This window comes from Lissotriton vulgaris, chromosome 11 (assembly GCF_964263255.1).
Source record: "Lissotriton vulgaris chromosome 11, aLisVul1.2, whole genome shotgun sequence".
Lineage (NCBI taxonomy): Eukaryota > Metazoa > Chordata > Amphibia > Caudata > Salamandridae > Lissotriton > Lissotriton vulgaris.
The window spans coordinates 142,197,264-142,204,907 of record NC_141699.1 but is presented as its reverse complement, the minus strand read 5'-3'; the positions used below and the strand labels follow the sequence as shown (position 1 = coordinate 142,204,907).

The window sequence follows — 7,644 nt, the reverse complement described above, 5'->3', positions numbered from 1 at the left end:
CTCCCCCTCCGCCTGGGACGACTCTTGGTGGCCAGAAGCCCTTGGAAAGGCACCTATCCCGACAGACCACGCACGGAACCTGGGCGTCATCCTGGACTCCTCACTCTCGATGACCAGACAAGTCAACGCCGTTTCATCATCTTGTTTCAACATTCTCCGCATGCTCAAAAAAACATTTCGCTGGATCCCCACCGAAACTCGTAAAACGGTCACCCACGCACTGGTCACTAGCCGCCTGGACTACGGAAACACCCTCTACGCCGGTACCACCGCAAAACTCCAGAAAAAACTCCAACGCATCCAGAACGCTTCTGCCAGGCTCATACTAGACATCCCGCGTAAAGAACACATCTCTGGTCACCTGAAAAACCTCCACTGGCTCCCCGTAAATAAGAGAATTACTTTCCGCCTACTAACCCACGCACACAAAGCACTTTACGAACTTGGACCTGAATGCCTCAACACACGACTGTCCTTCTACACCCCCTCCCGTCAACTACGATCCTCCAACCAAGCTCTTGCCACTGTACCTCGCATCAACAAAACCACCATGGGAGGCAGATCCTTCTCCTACCTGGCAGCTAAAACTTGGAACTCTCTTCCTACTCACCTTCGCCTTACTCAGAACCACCTAGCATTCAGAAAGCAACTTAAAACTTGGATATTCGACAAGTAATTCCCCACCCCTCCTCAAGCGCCTTGAGACCCTATGGGTATGTAGCGCGCTATATAAATCTTTTGACTTGACTTGACTTGACTCCAGCTCAGGACTGAGGGGCCTTTCTCTGCCACGTACAGTTTGCACACCGCCTGGCGGTCTCTGAACTCGAATGACAGGGGACAATACCCCAACATTGGGATCCTCTGCCCAGTGTACGTGACTGGACGCAAGTCCATTGGACGCAGTTTCTCACCGTGTGCGGATGCAAACTTGTCTTCCCATACCTTCCTTTGGATGATCGAGATGGGGGCTCCGCTGTCCGCTATCATTTCTAACGGTATACCACCGATGTGCATGTCCAACCGGGGCTTGTCGTTGCCTGAGTCATCCATCTCCAACACTTGGACGTCAATATACAGTATCTCCTCCTGGTCATCAGTACCCTCAGAGTCATTGGTATCGTCTTGCTGTTCTCGGTCAACGAATTTCACTGTGGCCCCTTTTGGTTTCCGGCGGCATACCTTCTCGTAATGGCCAAATATTCCGCAAAACGAGCACTTAGCTCGGAACGCTGGGCACGCTTTATCATTCCCTAGATGGTTGACACTTCCACATCTGTAGCAGCTTGGACGTCCTCCCTTAGCTCCTCTCAGGTCGGTGGAATACGTGGACTTCTGCTTCCTGCCCTCCGGCTTTTTCTGTGGCTCCTTCTGCCTCGGGCGGTCCCCTTTCTGTTGCGTCGATATCTGGCACACCGACTGCGTACCTCCTGAGTCTTTTTTGGCTGCTTGGGCACAGCGTTTAGATAGTTCGGCCTTCTTGACCATGGCCCAAATTTCTTTGAGTGGGGCATCTCCGTTTACCCACAGTTTGTCTTGGACATGGGCGCTCGACGTATGCATGATGATTTGGTCCCGGATGAGCTCGTCGTGTAGAGCGCCGAATTTGCATGAGATGGCGAGCTTCTGTAGGGCAACAACATATTCATCTACTGTTTCGCTACTCTTCTGTTTCCTTTGGAAGAAATTGTAGCGGTCAATCGCGACACAAACCACGGGCCGAAAGTGCGCGTCCAAGTCGGCAATGGTGTGGCTGAAAACGTCGTTGTCAGCTGCGTCCCTTTCTGCTTTCACGATGGTGTCGTAGATTCTTATTCCCTCCGGGCCCAGGTTGTGTAGCAAGATCTTCTTTCTGCGTTTGCTTGAGTATGGAGCGCCTGCCTCTTCCTCTAGAGCGTCGAGGTAGTTGAGGAAGTACCTCTTCCAGTCCTCCCATTGCCTCTCCGGTTCCCCTGGGTTGGTCAGGAATGGCACCAGTTGCGTGAGGGACGACGAGTGCACCGCCATTTTGCCTTCTCTGTTTCTGGAGGGTTGGGCAGAGACCGTCTTCCCTTGGGGGCTGCCCGGAGCGTTGTGCTTGGTGGGGTCCCCTTCTTCCGGGTCACTCTCACTGTCTGCCCGTAGCTGTGCGTTGGAAGGGGTGAGTGGTGGTTGCGCCCCTGCCCCTGCTCCTGTCTGCGCTCCTATGGACTCTTCAGGGCGAGTGTTCGAAGACTCTCCCCTGCCCTCGCTCTGTTCCGCCAGCTTGCTTGGCTGGTCCTGCTCTCCTTGGGGTGGTGCTCCCCACTGCCCCTTGGTTCGCCTCTATTGGCGCGGGCTCAGTCGCTACGCTCGCTCGCCCTTCCGAGCCTCCGTGGCGCTTGAAGCCCCGTGTGTCTGCAGGCCTACCTCCGCCGTTGTGCAGTCCTGCGTGCCTCGAAAGGGGTGTGCGCCGCGTGGAGCCAGGTGTAGGCCTCTGCCACGCTCCGTCCTGCTGGTCAGCACGTGGAAATAAGTCCGCCGATGGAATCAGCGTTTTCCGATCACCAACGCCGTTTGCTTGCATCCGGGGTTCTGTGTCAATCCCATAGACTCGTCGCCATTATAGAATCCGTAAATTATGAGAGACGCTCTTGGTACTTGCAAGTGATTCTTTATTCTAGGACGGAGCGCCGGGTACACACTTCTGCTCTGCGCGAAGCGGTCGGCGCCAATGGTTACAAATGGCCGCCTTCCGCCTACGCGTGACGTGTTTCCTGTTCCGCCTAGCGGAACACTAGTGCGCTGACGCAAGTGCGTCACCACAGTGCCTTCGTAACGTTTGTTCTTGTGCTTGAGTGTCCTCCATATATTGCAGTATTATACCTCTATATTTAGGTTGTACGCTTTTGTAACCTGCACACGTCACTTTTTCCTACTGTAATGCACTGATTGCTACCTCTTTTATTTTGTTGGTTCACGATTGTCACTTTTGTAATGCACCGTTTGCTACCTCTTGTATTTTGTTGGCTCACAATTGTCATTTTTGCTTCATTTAATGTAACGTTTGCTTTTGTATTTTGTTCACTTGTAATGTTCTCATGTATCAGTTCTGTTCCTATTGTGAAGCGCTCTGCCACCTTCGGGTTAAGTTCCCGCTATATAAAAATGCATAAATAAATAAATAAATAAATTAATAAATAAATAAATTGGTTTATATGGAGAATGAAGCAGCCATCTTAAAATTTTGAATAACCCCCTAAACGTCTGTGGCAGCGGATTTTTTAAACGTCGGAACAATAATCAAGTTCCCCGTTCAAAAAGAGACGCATTTTGATTTCTACTAAAATATGACAAATAAATGCAGTAAAAAAATGTATCAACCCACTCCAAAATTAGAAGTTGTGTTAATTACTTCTGCATTTTTTGTTTCAATCGTATAGAACGCCCGCAATTAGGGATAAACGATCTTCGTCCATTTGCTGCAACTAAATGTAAACAATAGGAACACCACACATAAATTGACGAGAACCCTCACCATATCAAATGGGATTAGGCGTTTTTCTTGTCCTTCCTCGATTTCTATTGCACTCAGGGTTGTCGCGAGAGCCGAGAGTTGCTCGTGGAGGAAGTTTTGATTTTCACAGGGCACTTAACTTTTTCAAAGCGGCAACTGGAGGAGGAACAGAAGTTGCAGGTGGTTATTGACGTATCCTCGGGAGTATTTTATTTACAGCAATGTCTAGTGAGGTGTTAGTGCTGTAGACTTGGAGATCAGAGAACAGGCTACTTCATAGGCAGCAGTGAGAGACTCCAAGTATCAGTCCTTTCAAATGAGCACCAGTATCCTTTCCAAGAGCTTGTCATAAACAACCTGAAGATTGAGAGACCCCACTCTACTCTACGGTAGCAGAGAGCGCCTTTCCCTTGCAATAACCTAGGCAGGAATTAAGGGTCCTTCAAGATTCTAGTTGTGAGTTGCTTATCGAATATAGACTTTTTTCGTATTTCTGTAACCCTGTTAATCCCACGGTACATACAGACGTACAGTAACACAATTAGACGAAAAAATGTGAAGTGGGTGCAATTTGGAAAATCAGATAGAGGGAGACCTTCCTCTTGTGTAGGAGCTCTTCTGGGTGGCTTCATTGGGTTGCCCTTCCCGAGCCACTGCTTGGTGCATATGGCACAGATTTGAATCCCTAATCAGCAGGATGCAAACTGAGTCGCCTTAAATAATAGCTGTCATTTGGCCCCATGGTGCATCTGACACATTTAGTCATTCTGAATTTTTACCTTCCATGTTGTTATTTTTAAACCCAGCATATATATAATGGTAAAAACAAAACTAAAGGTCCCAAATGATAACGTCATGTTGGCTAACGCCCCGGAACTGTTGGAGGTGTCACGAATGACTTGGGGCAACTTGGCTGCTGTAATAATAGCCTGGGTATGCCCAGATGTGGGTCCCAAACTTGTTTTGCCATCAAAACACACACCTCACAGATGAAACGTTCAGAAGCAATGTCTACTAGTATTTGTGCTTTGTACGGCCCCCTGAATGACCCATGCTAGGCCAGTGGTCTTCAAACGTTTGAATGGCGCCCCCCCCCTATATAAAAAATGTATTGCCCCCTTCAGAATTTTTCTGAACTATTCTGTTCAATTTGCAATGTTTAAGCATGTCGAGACTTATTTAAACATTCGAGTTATGCATAACGTTTAAAAAAGGGCACACTGCAGAGTTGCTGACTGCTGATCATTAGTTTCCAACATTAAAACAAAGCACTGCTATCAGCATGATGCTCCTTTTGACAGGAGCCTGGTGCCCCCTTGGGATCAGTTAAGGCCCCCCTTTGGGTGCCCAGCCCCCCAGTTTGAAGACCCCTGTGCTAGGCCCATGTCTGTAATGTCACAGGCATGCCATAAAGATGAAATGCAATACGTTTAGAGTATTTACTAATTAGTCAGATTTGTTCAGTCATGTTTATGTATCACCTTTGTGTCATCTGGTTATGTGATGTGAATACGTAGAGCGAAGCTAATCACCAGTGAGGGTGTCCAGGCACTGAGTAGGGCAGGTCTGAGGGGGGAGGAGTAGATCATGCCTGTTTGGTCTGGAAGAGCAATGTGTTGACCTTTGGAAGTCCATATGGGAGAGGGAGTTTCTTAGGTGTTTCGGGAAGTCGTTCCATGTCTTGGCTGTAAGGTATGAGCTCTGCTCCTTGTCCTCTTTATGCGAGGAGGTGTGCTCTTGCCTGGGATGCAGATCAAAGGTGCCTGGTGGGTTGTTGGAAGTTGCGGCGGTGGTTGAGATAAGCTGGACCTGTGTTGTGGAGACAGCTTTGTAGGCGTTGGTGGGTAGCTACAACTTATATATTTCCTGGACTGGAAGCCAGTAGAGATTGTGGAGAGGCGTTTTTTTTAGGGATGTTCAGGATGAGTCTGGCGGTGGCGTACCGGGTGGTTTGGAGTCGGCGTAGGACATGGGCTTGGATTCCGACGTAGAGGGTGTTTCCGTAATCAAGTCTTCTTGTGATAAGATCCTGGGTGACTGTCTGGTGTTCAGTGGGATCCACTTGAAAATCTTTTGCAGGATGTGGAGAAGTCGTTGATCTGTCTTCTCATAGAGACGTTGTTATCCATGAAGATCCAGAGGTTCTTTGCATGGTCCTCAGGGGTGGGTGTGGGTCCAAGTTCGGAGGGCCACCAAGAGGTGTCCCAGGGGGAGTGGTTATTGCAGAAGATTAGTACTTCGTTTTTAGGTCGAGGACCGTAGGCTGCGCTTGCGCAGTCTCCGGGAGGAGATTTAATGTTTTGGAGTATGGGGGCTTGAACTCGTCTCTCTACTCCATTCTCCTCCATTGGCTGGCTTCCTAAACGGAGGCCAGCCATTGGAGGAGAGGGGAGTCACTCCAATAAAGCCCTGTCTCTTTCGGATTCGGGGGCGTGTTTTTTGCGTTCTTTCGACTGTGACGTCATCCGTCACTCAGAACGCCAAAAACACGCCCCCGAATCCGAAATTTTCTGATGTTTGCAGCGGCCATTTTTTTGTTGTTTTTTTTTTGCTTGCTCGAGCTGCGCCATTGGTCTACGATGTGCTCACTGGAGCCCGATAAGCCTGAAAATCAGCGTCCATTGAACACCAGGTTTCTTAGCCAATGAAAGGGCGACATGCGCACATACGCCCACTGATACCATGTGGGTTGGCCAGCAGCCCGCCAATGGGAGCCCAGGGAGCATGGCTACCGGCACCTGCTCTGTGATTGTAAATACAGTCCACACAAGCTTGGCCTCGTCTGCAGTTCGCATTGTGTACAAGCACGGAAAATGTGAATTAAAGTGAGAAGACTTAACAGCTACCCCACTGCTGTCCGGGCCTACACGCACCTCTTCTGCGCGAAACTTATGCCCTTCTCTTAATACGTTTTAGGCGTACAGGGCATCATGAAGCTAATTCATTCGAAAAAACATAGTAAGACGTCTAATCTGTGTATTTTCAGAGGCGATTTCATTTTACAACCAATGGTAAATTGTATGCAACATTCTTTGTGTTTTCTTCGGTATCTACAATTACCATAAGAGGCTCTCGCAAGTTTCGTATAATTGCAAAGTTTATTGAATGGTAACAAAGTCCCTTATTAGTAAGTGCGCTCTTGTTGGTGCTGAACGCAGCCTGTTGAGGTGGATTCGGAAGAGTGAATGCTTGTTTTGTGACTAAGTTTAAAGAGCAAAGTTAATCGTCGTTCAGTTTCGTCTTACTGAGTGCGGCGCTCTTCACATGAAGCAAAGTCGCTATATTTTAATGTCTGGACCCACTTTTTTGCATGTTCTGCAACGGAGTGCTTACTTGGCTTTCCTTGGGGACATTCACACCTGTTTGTGTGTGTGCTAAAAGTTCACGTGACCCACACAGTGCTTTTTAACGTTGGGTGCCCTTGACTCTTGTGCACTGTCGTATTACTAGAACATGTGAAGTTGATTTACGACTGCAGGTCAGTCACACATCACCTCTGCTGTGATTAAAGGTATTAGTCAAAATCCTTGAGGTGAGGAATCAATTAAGTATAATTGAGACACTTGTCAAAATGTCACGTATGTGATGAATACCCACTATATCTTGCTTTGAATGAACACACACTGACATTATTGACGGAAGAAGAAACATTGTGAAACCGTCATACATCGAAGGCTTCCACGTGGACCTTGAATTACAGACCTGGACGATCGAATGCTTTAAATGCACTGTTGTTTTATGAGCTGGTCTAATTCCTACCCCGTCTCCTTTGGTCTGCAGTATTTTGGTCCCTGTAGTAAGTATCTTTCCATGGATTTGTAGAGATGTGGGCTTAGTAGTAGGCAATGTGTTGCCTTTTTTGCTAGTGTATTATTGTAAATTCGTCTTCATTACTAGAACATGATTTGGAATGGTAACAGTGATAGATGGTCTAGGCTGGAGTTTCAGCTCTCCCCCAGATGTTACATATTGTAGTTAATAAATATTTCTTCAGCACGTGGCTACATTAATCCTCATCATTTCAGGGACAAGGAGAATGGATGATAGGAAGCACTGTGCGTTTTGTTTGCTAGTGGGCAATAATTTGCAGTATCATATTATCTGTGTTTGTGTGTTGACATGCTGACGCCTCACAAGTTCCTAGCTATGTTCTACACAAATGGTGTATG

General features: G+C 47.8%; 1 protein-coding gene across 1 annotated transcript in view; it reads left to right on the top strand.

Annotated features, from left to right (window-relative positions):
• The first annotated feature begins 3,561 nt into the window (after window positions 1-3,561).
• The window catches only part of CCDC62 (coiled-coil domain containing 62), a 218,235-nt gene continuing 214,152 nt past the window's right edge, over window positions 3,562-7,644 (top strand). Inside the window, exon 1 of the mRNA XM_086942944.1 lies at window positions 3,562-3,655. The gene's annotated coding sequence lies outside the window, so the exon portion shown is untranslated. The remainder of the gene's footprint in view (window positions 3,656-7,644) is intronic.